Genomic DNA, 14,440 nt, shown 5'->3' with positions numbered 1-14,440 from the left:
GTAGCATAGAGGATTTTTTTTGACTATTTTTTTGCACATGATCACATTAACCAAATACCTGCAAAAAGAAAATTAAAAATCCTTTCCTTTGGTAGGATTTATTTTATTTTTTTAACTGAGCTGAGCTTTTAAAATGCTGGTACATCTTCACATAATCAAGGTGGCCAAAAATTTTAGGTCCATTATGACTTATGATAAGAATTGAATGATAAAAAGATAAGGCTTTGTATTGTGGTCTAGAGAGGCATACATTACAATTTTCCACAAGAAAGCTGCACTTTAACTCCAATGATCACACATTTTCCTGAAAACGCAAAGAGCTCTGTGTTGATGACTGTTTGTTCCACTGATGAAAGTGGATTATATATATTGTTAGTGTCATTAGCTCAATCATGTATATGGCTGTGATGTTTTGCAGGAACTCTGCAATATGTTCAGGTCCTCCATATCTCTACATCCCTGCCCATTTCTACAACTATGCACTCCCTATCTCTGTTAGTGATTACTGAATTAATTTTTCCCTCACCTGACAGGGACAGGAGACAGGTATGAGAGAGAGTCAGGTGATACTGGAAGCAATAACTTTATCAGCTTTTATCTATTGCACATTAGACATTTTCCATGTACACACTCTTTTTTATTTTCTGAAAATGTATATTTCCGTTCAAATGTAAACTTGTAAGTTTTATACTTTGGCTGTTACAATGTAATCAAAGGGCAAATTAAAGATAGTATTTTACAAAATCAGCTTTCTTTGGTATTTTTATTTACCTGTTTGAATAAATGCATATCTGTATCTTAGTTTTCCAGAGTGCTTGGCTTTAAAGAAAGATGGTTGCTGCTGCTGCAGCAGCAGCAAACGAATGAGTTTCAGAACCCACGCAGGGCGTAATAACGCCTCTTTGCAGTCATATGCCCAAATGTGAAAGAGATTCAGGATTTCTACCGATTAACAGCTAGACTGTAATGCAAGCAAAGATAAAAGAGGAATCCCTAGTATATCACATATCTGTATTGTGCTATGCTGGGTCCCCATATGTGGTTGGACTACAATTCCCATCACCTTAAGCTGGGCCTGGGGACCCAAGCTTGAAAAACACTTGTTCTAGGCAACTGCTGTTTCCGTCATCACACGTACAACTGCTCACTCAGGTGCAGAGCTAGACTTACCATGAAACAAAAACGAGATTCTAGTGGAGACAGCATTCTTTCTGTGTGTTTCATTAAAAACCATCTCCCATCCAGAATGTGGGTGGGGATGTGAGACTTATTTGACGTTCCACTCATGCAAAAGAATAAAAATAAAAAGTTACTCAGTCTGTGATGAAGAGAGAAAATTGACTTGTTTTTCATCTGATGAATTTTAAAGGTGAGTGCACAAGGACACATTCCACCTCTGGATCTGAATGTACTCTGTGTCAGTATCTGAGCATGAGCAGATAGTCATGTCTGCAAGCTCACAAACAAGAAGTTACTTATTTGGGAAACGAAAAAAGAAAGGCAAAAAGATCGGAAATATTTCACAGATCAAATACCGTAGCCTATCTGTTTTGTGTAGTCACTGGTTGGAAATGATACGGACCGGAATTAAGAGTTTAAGAGAAAAGGTTCTGTTCTTTGAAAACCTTCTTTCTTGTTGTTTCTCTTGCCAGTTCTTCATCTGAGAACCGGTGCTCCAGGAAGCAATTAAATTCTCAGGTCCAATTTCTCATCAACATTATTCAAAATAAATTAATGAAGATTAATTACTACTTAGCATAACTTAGATGCTTTTATAGTCACGCAAGCACCTGCTTGGTAGCTAAAGAGCGAAAAAATTGCTCTTTTCCCGCAATTCCTGGCATGCATGTGTTCTTGTTGAATAGAGCCTAACCTGGAGGAATTATTATGGTGAAATAATCCAAGGACATGATAGGCCTGCTAAATCCAAATCTGTGATTCTGGCTGCGTACACAGCATATATTTAAAGCATATTTAAAGCATATCCCCACCCACCCAAAGAATCCTGGGAACTGGGTGGAATCCATGAAGTGCCATCACTGCAAGGATTTCTCCTGGTGCAATGGAACATTCTCCCCTTCCCCTCTGCACCCCCTAAGTCAGTTCTGGGAGTTTCCCCAAGGTAGTGGAGCAGATTGGGAAGGGTGCAAGGTATGTGGTGGGTGAGGGCAAGAGTCCCATTGTACAAGCAGAAATCTTTGCTCTGATGGAACATGCTATTTGAACACTGCCCTGTAGCTTATACCTCACAGCCCTACAACTCCCAGCACCCTTTGCATCTACAGTTCTCAGGATCCTTTTTGGGGGGTGTATTCAAATGTATGGTCTGTATGCAGCCACTCCTGCTGCCCCTGGCTTCCAGATAAATAGGGTTGGTCACATAACTGTGATGAGAAAAGGATGGAAAGGATAAACGGCTGGTGTGGTGACGACCACAACGTTCTTTTCCAAGAGCACGAATTCTCTAGGTCTCCACTTCATGCAGCAAAAGTGTTGTGGGACCATGCTTTTAGTTGCACTCGCATGGTGCACAATCAGGGTTTCAGGATCTAGAGATGCCTCTGCACAGCAGGACTTTTTTATCCTATAAAGTGCAAGAGAAATCCCACCAGTGCCCTTTTAATTCTGCTTGGCCCTAGTTTGGGGAAAAGAAAATGCAGATTATGGGAGGGGACAGTGCTCTCGTGCTCATGTTCCGCTTGCTTGTTTCCCACAGACCTCTGGCTCTCCATTGTGAGAACAGGATGCTGGGCCATTGGCCTGATCCAGCAGGCTTTTCTTATGTTGTCAGGATTTGCCACCCTGTTTATGCTACCCATTTGGCTTAATTAGACCTGTTGCTTTCAGTAGATTCAAGGCTGTCAAGCTCTTGAATGCAGACTGGGGTGTGGAGTGGGAGAGGCATGAGAGAGGAGAGGGAGACTTCCAGGGCTTTGGAAGCCATTTTGACTAAGATATTCAGGAATGGAATTCAGGGCAGGCCCTGTCTACCTAGTTATTTTAAAGGGTGAGCCGCATTTACTTAATTATTATTATCTTGGGGTCTCTCAAATCCGCATGGAGGGCGGAGAATGCTTAAAATAAATTTGTGAGTGTTTTTAATTATAACTGTTGTTTCCGGAATATAATAGAAATAGTGAGTCAGGAATTCCATTTCCTATCTGGCTGCCCTGCTGAGTCTCTTCCCCTTGTTGGGAAGTAAAATATAGCAATGCTTGCAATAAGCAATAAGCCTGAATGAGGCAGGTAGCTTATTCTCTTTACAGATTCTTTTAGTAACTACTTATTGGTAAAGTAGATTACTTCCTTTCAGCCTTTACTTCCTTCCTGTTTCTTTGCAAAGTTCCCTATGAGTAGGAGCTAGCTAGCATGTGCTGCCGTTAACTTACTGGCTCCACGCTGCTTGCATGTGAAACCTATACTTAGAATGGCTGGTTCAGTTGCTGGTTGAAAAGATAAAGCTTACATTTTCGTTATGCTTTCAGCCAGCAGGCTTCGTAACTGACAGTCTAACAGCTGGTTAAGTATCAAATCAGACAGAGGACAATACTTGCCTGAAGGGAAACGATTTCCGGTTAGCGTACCTCAACAAAGATGGGGCTCTGCATGACAAAGCGTGAAGCCATGATGGCATAAAGGTTTTCATGATGGTTCAGGGCATTGGGAGACTATGATAATCAGTGCCAGATTTACGTATAAGCTAAGCAGGTTATAGCTTAAGGCTCCACTCTCTTGGGGCCCCAATTTTTTTTTAAAGGAAAATAAAAACTGGATGTACATTTCCAAAACATAAGATAAAAAACAAATAAAATAAAACCTACATACAGCAGCAATGTTTTGTGTTGTGTAGGCTCCTATGATGTAAGTAATGGGCCCCACCTGCTAACCTGCTCCCTAAAATACTACTGGTTTCCTCATTTCTATATATAGGGTGCCTACTCCCGTTGCTCGGTCCCTGCTCCTGCCAATCTAGCAGTTCGAAAGCATGTCAAAGTGCAAGTAGATAAATAGGTATCACTCCAACGGGAAGGTGAGCGGCATTTCCGTGTGCTGCCCTGGTTCGCCAGAAGCGGCTTAGTCATGCTGGCCACGTGACTGTACGCCAGCTCCCTCGGCCAGTAAAGCGAGATGAGCGCCGCAACCCCCGAGTCATCCACAACTGGACCTAATGGTCAGAGGTCCCTTTACCTTTACCTTTACCTTTACATTCTGCATGGACGTGGGTGGCGCTGTGGTCTAAACCACTGAGCCTCTTGGGCTTGCCAATCAGAAGGTCGGCGGTTCAAATCCCTGCAATGGGGTGAGCTCCCGTTGCTTGGTCCTAGCTCCTGCCAACCTAGCAGTTCAAAAGCACACCCAAAAGTGCAGGTAGATAAATAGGTACTGCTCCAGCAGGAAGGTAAACGGCGTTTCCATGCGCTGCTCTGGTTTCGCCAGAAGCGGCTTAGTCATGCTGGCCACATGACCCGGAAATAGTGTCTGCTGACAAACGCCGGCTCCCTCGGCCTGTAAAGCGAGATGAGCGCCACAACCCCAGAGTCGTCTGCGACTGGACTTAACTGTCAGGGGTCCTTCACCTTCACCTTTACCTTTACATTATGCATGGACTGGTTGCATGGCAACATGTGCAAATAGCTTTAGATACCTATTAGGTCCATAAATTACCATATAGCATATATTCAACACAAAAAAGTGACCATTTGTTGTTGACAAAGGACAGCTGGACATATAAAGGGCCCCATTACCTTCAGTAGCTTAAGACCTCATCAAACCTAAATCCAGCCCTGATGATAATGTAGTAGTCAGCTGGATCAGACCAATGGCCCATCTAGTTCAGCATTCTGTTCTCACAGTGGCCAACCATAGGCCTGTGGGAAACCAGCAAGCAGGATTTGAGTACAAGCGCACTTTCCCTCTTCTGCAGTTTCCAGCAACTACTTAGTCAGAAGCATTGCTGCCTCTGACTGCAGAGGTAGAGCATAGCTATCAGGCTAGTAGGCATTGACAAACCTAGACAGCATCTTAAAAAGCAGAGACATTACCTTGCCAACAAAGGCCCGTATAGTTCAAGCTATGGTTTTCCCAGTAGTGATGTATGGAAGTGAGAGCTGGACCATCAAGAAGGCTGGTCACCAAAGAATTGATGCTTTTGAATGATGGTGCTGGAGGAGACTCTTGAGAGTCCCAGGGACTGCAAGAAGATCAAACGTATCCATTCTTCAGGAAATCAGCCCTGAGTGCTCACTGGAAGGACAGATCCTGAAGCTGAGGCTCCAATACTTTGGCCACCTCATGAGAAGAGAAGACTCCCTGGAAAAGACCCTGATGTTGGGAAAGATGGAGGGCAAAAGGAGAAGGGGACTACAGAGGACGAGATAGTGGGACAGTGTTCTCGAAGCTACAAACATGAGTTTGACCAAACTGCAGGAGGCGGTGGAAGATAGGAGTGCCTGGCGTGCTCTGGCCCATGCGGTCACGAAGAGTCGGACATGACTGAACGACTAAGCAACAACAACATTTTTTTTTAAGCCATCCAAGTTGGTGACCAGTCCTGGGGGAATGAGTTTCATAGTTTGACTGCATGAAGATGTAGTTTCTTTTATCTGTCCTAAATCTTCCAATATTCAGCTTTATTGGATGTCCATGAATTCTAGCGTTATGAGAAAGGGAGAAAAACTTTTCACTATCCACTTTCTCCAACTTCTTGTGGCAACTATACTACTTCACAGATGTTTCTAGGATGGATATCATCACGCATCTGGTACTTCATTGCCTTCCACTCAGACACATGCTAAATAAAGACAGACCATTCATTGAACTGCAGGGCAGTCACGATGTTAAAAAACCTCATTTATAATGGTTCATCAGCAACTGTGTTTTGATTAAAGGGTTGCCACATTGGTCCAGAGACAATGTGGCATTGTGTTCAGTCATTGTGTTCTAGCTCTAGCCAGGGGAGAATCATAGCAGCTATCAAAATCTAAAAAATACAAGACGCTACAATCCACAACTTTTTTACAGGATTAGTAGAGTGCCCCTTACGTCATATGAATTATGAGCCTTTATAAACTACATTTCCTAACATTCCTTGGGACCAGCTAAGCAAACTTAAGCATCAATATAAGTATATGATATAATTACATGTTCAAGTCTCTGTTATCTCAGACTCACCAATACCAATTTGTTCATTGTCAGTTATAATGCAATAGTAATGTGCATTCACCATTTTGTTAAGAGAGTAGAAACAGGAGGGAGAAGAATACAAGAACCAAAGCTTGTTTCTTGGGTACGTGTGTTATATTTGGTAGCGTGTGACAATTCAAATTTAGGCTGCAATCCTAAACACATTTACTTGGGAGCAAGACCCATTAAAACAGTGGGAGTTACTTCTAAGTAAACATGAACAGGATTCGGCTGCAAGTAACAATTCCTAACCCAAAGTAGCTTTCCTGGGCCTGTTCACATAAAGGGCCTGGTGCCAAGACACTAAATTTGCCAGTTCAGCCCAATTCTGCCCATACACGACTCAAGGAAATTTAACTCCTAGTATAGGTGTGAGCATCCTAGAATAGCTGTGTGTGTCTTACATTACTCTACATTGTTGATATAGGATTATAGGTGCTCCTATAGTTAAGGTAAGTTGAAAAAACTGGCAGCTTCTTATGTTCCCACACCCTCTATTACATTTTCCAGAATTTTTATATAACTTGAATTTGAGTTGTGGAACCATATCTGGGAATGAAATTTTTTTTTTTTAAAGAGATGATAAATCTGACTTTCTCCAAGCAAATTTGAGTTGGAATAATTGTCTTTAATTTCTCCTAATTTGTTTCAACTTCATTTTGCAGTAAATTGGAATTCTTTCTGAGTTTTATAAATCTAGCATGCCACCATCTGGCCATTGCTGTAGTTACACTTCTTGTCTTAGCACTCTGCTGAGCAGGCTATTGTGTAATTCCATCTTTTTAATGCAATAGAAACTATTTGTCAGACATAAAATGCATTCTAGTTCCCTCCGATAATATAATGAAGCAAGAAGGGGTATGGGCGGGGGGCGGCAGCAAGAGAGCAGAGTTCTGGGCCCTGATCTGGTAAGTGACTGGAGGTGATAATGGGACTTTGGAGTTTTATTATTTTTTGTGACAGAGGAAATCAGAGTTTGGGGAAAATAAAGTTCTGGAAAGATATTTATTTCCTTTGATGGCATTCTTGTTTTATGCTAGTAGCTTAAATGGTAACCTTTATTTGCAAGGTTGTTTGCATTTTGAATTGAAAGCTTCAGGTTGAGCTTCAGCCTGCAACTGGAGATGTTTTGATAACGTGTGTTTTACAAGTTGAAAATATGCAGTTAGAAGTAAGCACCTCTGAATTCACCTGAGCCTACTCCCAGGTAACCATGAACAGGATTGCAGCCATGCCACAGTGTGAGAGCCAGTGTGGTGTAGTGGTTAAGAGCGGTAGTCTGCTAATCTGGGGAACCGGGTTCGCGTCTCCGCTCCTCCACACGCAGCTGCTGGGTGACCTTGGGCCAGTCACACTTCTCTGAAGTCTCTCAGCCCCACTCACCTCACAGAGTGTTTGTTGTGGGGGAGGAAGGGAAAGGAGATTGTTAGCCGCTTTGAGACTCCTTAAAAGGGAGTGAAAGGCGGGATATCAAATCCAAACTCTTCTTCTTCTTCTGATCAGGATTGTGAACCCAGCTCTTCCCAGCCAAATTCCAGGCTCTAACTGCTATACCAGAGGTGAGGAACCTCTGGCCAATGTGCCAAAGGAGACCTGACAGGCCTTGGAGTTGGTTGGCCACATGTGCTTCTGGGATTCTCTTTTCTTGCTTATGAGTTCACAGCTTTAACTGAAGCCAGGCTGCAAAGGAAAAACCTTCCTTTGCAAATGTGGCTCATATTCAAGCAGGAGATGCAGGTAAAGCTTGAATTCAAGCTGGGCTGAAAAGGGAATAAAAGAATTCAGAACAGCCTTACAGTTTTTCATTCTATAATTCTTATTAACTGTTGTTAATTCTTAATTTTAAATTGTTGTAACCTACATTGGGAACTGCTAATGAGGGGCAGGTAAATAGATAGATGATAGATAGATAGATAGATAGATAGATAGATAGATAGATAGATAGATAATATCCACAGCAGTAATTAGAGGAGAAATGACCACTGGGAGGAGCACAGAGAGAGTTTTCTAGCACAAAACTTTGGCATGGAACCAGAATTGGGGGTTCGTAGTCAAAAGAGCTTCAGACTACAATTGGTTGCATGGCATGTCTCTTCAGACAATTTTTTTTTAATGTATAAGTAGCCCTTCTTTCAATCAGTTTGGAAGTTCTGTGGGAAAGACATGTGTTTGTTCAGTATCCAACAGAACACAGAACTTTTACATATTCCTATGAAACACTATTACTGCACATTCTCGTCTCGATACAGCAGTCCATAATACTGTGCTCCAGGAGGTATACTGGGTCTCCTCCTTCTTTCCCCACGAATCTGTCTTCAAGCCTCTCTTATTTGGGGCAACATCACAAAGAAGCACCAGCTATGATGAGCTCGTAGCTTCAGCTGGGATTTGCTCCTCCTAAGCTTTTGAGGCCCACCTCCCTGTTTCCGAAATTAGCCTTATGAGAAATCGGATCAAGTCAATCCAATCTTAACTAGGCTATAGGTCTGGAAAATGGATTACAGAAAGTTTCTGACATCGTAAGTAGCACAGGGGTTAAATCAAATTGGAGCGAGGGGGTCAGTTTCCTTCTTAGAGAACTAATGGCAAGATTCAATAAGAAGAAAACATCTCTGAAAAGTGCACCCATAGATTCTTTTTTGCAGAATCCCTGTTTCATAAATGACTTTAAAAAGCTTTCAGCTGAGGCCCTTTCTTCTCTATTTTTAAATTTTATTTTATCCCACTTTCTTATGCCCCAATTCTGAGTGTCTCAAAAATAAACTTTTTTAAAAAAGGTGTTACTGTGTATATATGTTTGATGTCCAAAATGAATTAAAACAATTGTTTCAGTTCCACCCTACGGAGAAGCATTATTTTACAGTACTTGTTTCACTCCCAACAAATCACCATCTGTAGGCAAGGTTTGTTCTTCCTTTACTCACAGTAGTTTTTGGATCAAATCAAGCTATGATCTCTGGTTTGGATGTAACACAGAGGCAGGGATCATAGGCGGCTTCCTTTGCATGGGAGCCACGTAGCGTGGAGAGGAGCAAAGTAGGCAGTTTCACTGGTGCATGGGGTACCTCAGGGCCGGGAGCCAAATGTGGCCCTCCAAATCCCTCTGTCTGGCCCTCGGGACTCTCCTCAGGCCACACCTCTATCTCTCTAGGCCACACCCCTGACTGCCCGGTTCTGCATCTTCCTTGTGTGGTGTAGTGGTTAAGAGCAGTGGACTTGTAATCTGGTGAACCGGGTTCGCATCTCCGCTCCTCCACATGCAGCTGCTGGGTGACCGTGGGCCAGTCACACTTCTCTGAAGTCTCTCAGCCTCACCTCACAGAGTGTTTGTTGTGGGGGAGGAAGGGAAAGGAGAATGTTAGCCGCTTTGAGACTCCTTCGGGTAGTGATAAAGCGGGATATCAAATCCAAACTCTTCTTCTTCTTCTTGTTGAGTGATTTTCCTTGGCTGGAAAGTTTCCATGAACTACGATGGTGTCTTTTACTTGTTTGGATGGAGGATGACGAAAGAGGTGTATAGAAACTGACTTTTGTGTTGCCTCCTTCACAGAGTGAAGAGCCACATCCACTGCTCTGACCACTTTTGCCTCTGGCCTCACCTGACACTTGAACGTGGCCCCTGGAAGGTTGTCCATGAGGGAATGTAGCCCTCAGACGGCAAAGCCAAGTTTATGGTTTACCATGAAGTGTGGACATGGCCTTAGTGTCCTTCAAGAATATCCAGCTTCTTTTGTGCTATTCCCAGGCACAGAAGAAAGAGGTCCTTTTATCCCATATGTGCCCACTCAGCCACTTTGATCAGAGGAATTGGCACTTTTATAGGTGACACATAATACCTTTACCATATCTGTAAGAACTCAGTTGTCTAGGACAGTGGCACCAACACTTTGGAACTCCCTGCCTATTGATACCAGGCAGACATCTTCACTGTGCAATCGTACCTTGGAAGTTGAACAGAATCCGTTCTGGAAGTCCGTTTCACTTCCAAAACGTTTGGAAACCAAAGTGTGGCTTCTGATTGGCTGCAGGAAACTGCGCCGGACATTTGGCTTCTGAAAATCATTCAAAAACCAGAACACTCACTTCCAGGTTTTGATCATTCGGGAGCCAATCTTTTCGGAAGCCAAGGCGTTGGGGATCCAAGGTACGACTGTATTCTTTTTGGTGCCTGCTGAAGACATTCTTATTTAACCAAACCTACCCAGTTGTTCAGAGTTTGCATGTGTTTTATTTTAGTCTGCTCTATTGTGGTTTTAACTTTATGTTTTAATTAATGGTCGTAAATCTTTGGTGATAGTTATATTGTTTTATCATTTGTATAAATCACTTAGAGGCTTTCCCCCCTACACTGAAGCGGTACAGTGGTACCTCGGGTTACATACGCTTCAGGTTACAGACTCCGCTAACCCAGAAATAGTGCTTCAGGTTAAGAACTTTGCTTCAGGATAAGAACAGAAATCGTGCTGCGGCGGCGCGGCGGCAGCAGGAAGCCCCATTAGCTAAAGTGGTGCTTCAGGTTAAGAACAGTTTCAGGTTCAGTACAGATCTCCAGAACGAATTAAGTACTTAACCCGAGGTACTACTGTATAGAAGTTGTAACAACAAACAAACAAACAAATACAATGCCATTGGAAAAATCCTATATTGTAAAAAGTTTGTTTGGTTGCAAGTGAATGAAGATGAAGAAAGTTAACACTTTTAGTGACACTTTTCATAAAATATATATTTTCTTTGATAGTAGAGGCAAGCATATTAGAATGTAGAGATATGTCAATCACACTTGTACTGCATTGATGAAAACAATGATTTTATTTTACCCACCCATGTACCAACCCCAATGCCCCTAAATGTAAGAAAGCAAACCAAGTATGTAAAACTCAGACACTAAAGAGAAGCAAAGGGTTTATAACAAAAGGCCACAGAAATATATATACATATTATTCCAATCTTGTACAGAGCAGATTTTGTCTTATGAGTCTGAAGAATAAGAAAATGGCAAATAAAATACATTCAAGGTAAGGTGAGAAAATTATTATTCAGCTGGTTTAGTTTAGCATTTGGGTCGTCTTATTGTATCACACAATTCTACCAGAATATGATATCTCTGATAGATGTAACAGTCCCCCCCCCCCATAATTACATATCTATGAATATTCAAAAATATTGCCTATTTGACTTTATTTCTGGTGTTTCCACATGCCAGACCATTCCATGCTATTGCTATACCGTCCAGTGACTGGGGTCAACACCACCAGGCCATGGAAAGCGAGAGAGGGAGGAAAGGGGCCGCGCGGTAGGGCATTCAGGAGAAGGAAGGAGCCAGCTCGGGAGCGGGGGAAGAGCCGTGCGGGTCGACCCGGCGGGGTCCGGCTTCGCTCCCTCGCCCCGGCTGCTGAGAGGCGATGGTGGATATTGACAAGCTCGACATCGACAGCATCATCCAATGGCTGCTGGAGGTAAGAGGGTCAAAACCCGGTAAATATGTGCCACTTCAAGAGAACGAAATAAGAGGATTATGCTTGAAATCTCAAGAAATCTTTCTCAGTCAACCCATTCTGTTAGAACTTGAAGCACCGCTTAAAATATGTGGTGACATCCATGGACAATACTATGATTTACTTCAACTCTTTGAATATGGAGGTTGCCCACCAGAAAGCAACTATCTATTTCTTGGTGACTATGTTGATAGAGGGAAATAATCTTTAGAAACAATTTGTCTTTTACTGGCCTACAAGATAAAATACAGTACCCAGAGAATTTTTTCCTCCTTAGAGGGAACCATGAATGTGCCAGCCTTAATAGAATTTATGGCTTCTACGATGAATGTAAAAGAAGATACAACATCAAGCTGTGGAAAACCTTTACAGACTGCTTTAATTGTTTACCAATTGCAGCCATTGTGGATGAGAAAATATTCTGCTGTCATGGAGGCTTATTGCCAGACCTCCAATCAATTATGCGGCCTACTGATGTGCCAGATCAAGGCCTCCTTTGTGATCTGCTGTGGTCTGACCCTGACAAAGATGTCCTGGGATGGGGAGAAAATGACAGAGGAGTTTCTTTCACGTTTGGAGCTGATGTGGTTGCAAAGTTCCTTCATAAACATGATTTGGATCTTATATGCAGAGTTCATCAGGTGGTTGAGGATGGATATGAGTTCTTTGCAAAAAGGCAACTGGTAACTCTGTTTTCTGCCCCAAATTACTGTGGGGAGTTTGACAATGCGGGTGCCATGATGAGCGTGGATGAGACTCTAATGTAAGCCTGCCGAGAAGAAGAAGCCCAATGCTAGCCGGCCTGTAACACCACCCAGCAGTATGATCACAAAACAAGCAAAGAAATAATCACTCTTGGCCCTGCCTAGTTGGGACTTGTACTATAGTATATAATCATTTTTTAAAAACGGTAACTTGTATCTGTCAGCTTGCTAAGACTAGATTAATGTGTTTGTGGGTTTTTGTTTTTGTTTTCATTTTGATGGATGGCGTTTGCTGGTTGTAACAGCAAATGAGACTTTCTCCCTTCTCAAGAAGAGTTTTTTAAAATTCTTATGTTCATTTGAAGAGAGAAAAAAATGCTTTCCCCCCTTATTGTTCCAGCTGTATACTTCACAGCAACTTATCCTGTCATTCCGGGTAATTGTACAATTGACTCCTTGAACCTGTACAGACCAGGTGGTGTGTGATGCCTGCTTTTCTTTTAGGACTTAAGAGACACTAGTGTGCTGCAAGACTAGGAAACTGATTACTGTCGAATTGCATATTGTTTATACGAACCACTGTGAATGTCTTTGTCAGCGTTTTGAAACCACCCCATAACCTTTGCCAGCTTTCCTGGTATGATGTATATTTTAATTCAAGCACACTTCCCTCCCATATACTTCAAAATGACAATTAAAGCCATTATTTTAAAGGTTTGTGTCTCTTTTTGTGAAACCAAAGTGCATAGAGAAAACTTGTTGGCACGGCTCACAGGGATCCATTGGCAGTATCTAAGTCAGGGTTTTTCTTCTGCAGGAAAGACGACTGGAACTAGCAGAGAGTAATGCTGGGATCAGCTGGGATGCAGGATTAAAGCCTTTTGATACTTCCCCTATATTCAATGTCGAAGCTTGCTACTGTGCTATTTTAGCCACTTCAGAAAACTGCCACGTGTGGAGAGCTGTTCAGAGACTTGCCTGAGAATTAGAATTCCTTTTAGGGTTTGTTTGTTTGTTTGTTTGTTTGTTTGTTTGTTGCAGCTGAAGACTTATTCCACAAAGTTTAAAAAACAACCAGCTACAACAGTGAACACTGTTCACCTGTTTCTATGAATATAACACAGTATCCTGTGGTGTGTGGTTTTTTTTAATTAAAAAAACCTAATCTTTTCTCCAGAAGATTGGAGAAGATCAGTCTACATCCCAATCCCAAAGAAGGGCAGTGCCAAAGAATGCTCCAACTACCGCACAATTGCACTCATTTCACACGCTAGCAAGGTTATGCTTAAAATTCTACAAGGAAGGCTTAAGCAGTATGTGGATCGAGAACTCCCAGAAGTGCAAGCTGGATTTAGAAGAGGCAGAGGAACCAGAGACCAAATTGCAAACATGTGCTGGATTATGGAGAAAGCTAGAGAGTTCCAGAAAGACATCTACTTCTGCTTCATTGACTATGCAAAAGCCTTTGACTGTGTCGACCACAGCAAACTATGGCAAGTTCTTAAAGAAATGGGAGTGCCTGATCACCTCATCTGTCTCCTGAGAAATCTCTATGTGGGACAAGAAGCTACAGTTAGAACTGGATATGGAACAACTGATTGGTTCAAAATTGGGAAAGGAGTACGACAAAGCTGTATTTTGTCTCCCTGCTTATTTAATTTCTATGCAGAATACATCATGCGAAAGGCTGGGCTGGATGAATCCCAAACTGGAATTAAGATTGCCGGAAGAAATATCAACAACCTCAGATATGCAGATGACACAACCTTGATGGCAGAAAGTGAGGAGGAATTAAAGAACCTTTTAATGAGGGTGAAAGAGGAGAGCGCAAAATATGGTCTGAATCTCAACACCAAAAAAAACGAAGATCATGGTCACTGGTCCCATCACCTCCTGGCAAATAGAAGGGGAAGAAATGGAGGCAGTGAGAGATTTTTCTTTCTTGGGCTCCATGATCACTACAGGTGGTGACAGCAACCACGAAATTAAAAGACGCCTGCTTCTTGGGAGAAGGGCAATGACAGGCCTAGACAGCATCTTGAGAAGTAGAGACGTCAC

The 14,440-nt window shown here is 42.4% G+C and overlaps 1 pseudogene; it reads left to right on the top strand.

Moving 5' to 3' along the window:
- Window positions 1-11,485: 11,485 nt before the first annotated feature.
- LOC114582511 (serine/threonine-protein phosphatase PP1-gamma catalytic subunit A pseudogene) lies at window positions 11,486-13,397 on the top strand (annotated as a pseudogene).
- Window positions 13,398-14,440: the final 1,043 nt, after the last annotated feature.

Source organism: Podarcis muralis, chromosome 5, assembly GCF_964188315.1.
Source record: "Podarcis muralis chromosome 5, rPodMur119.hap1.1, whole genome shotgun sequence".
NCBI classification, from domain to species: Eukaryota; Metazoa; Chordata; class Lepidosauria; order Squamata; family Lacertidae; genus Podarcis; species Podarcis muralis.
Note: the sequence above shows the minus strand (reverse complement) of the source record. Positions and strands in the feature narration are given on the sequence as shown.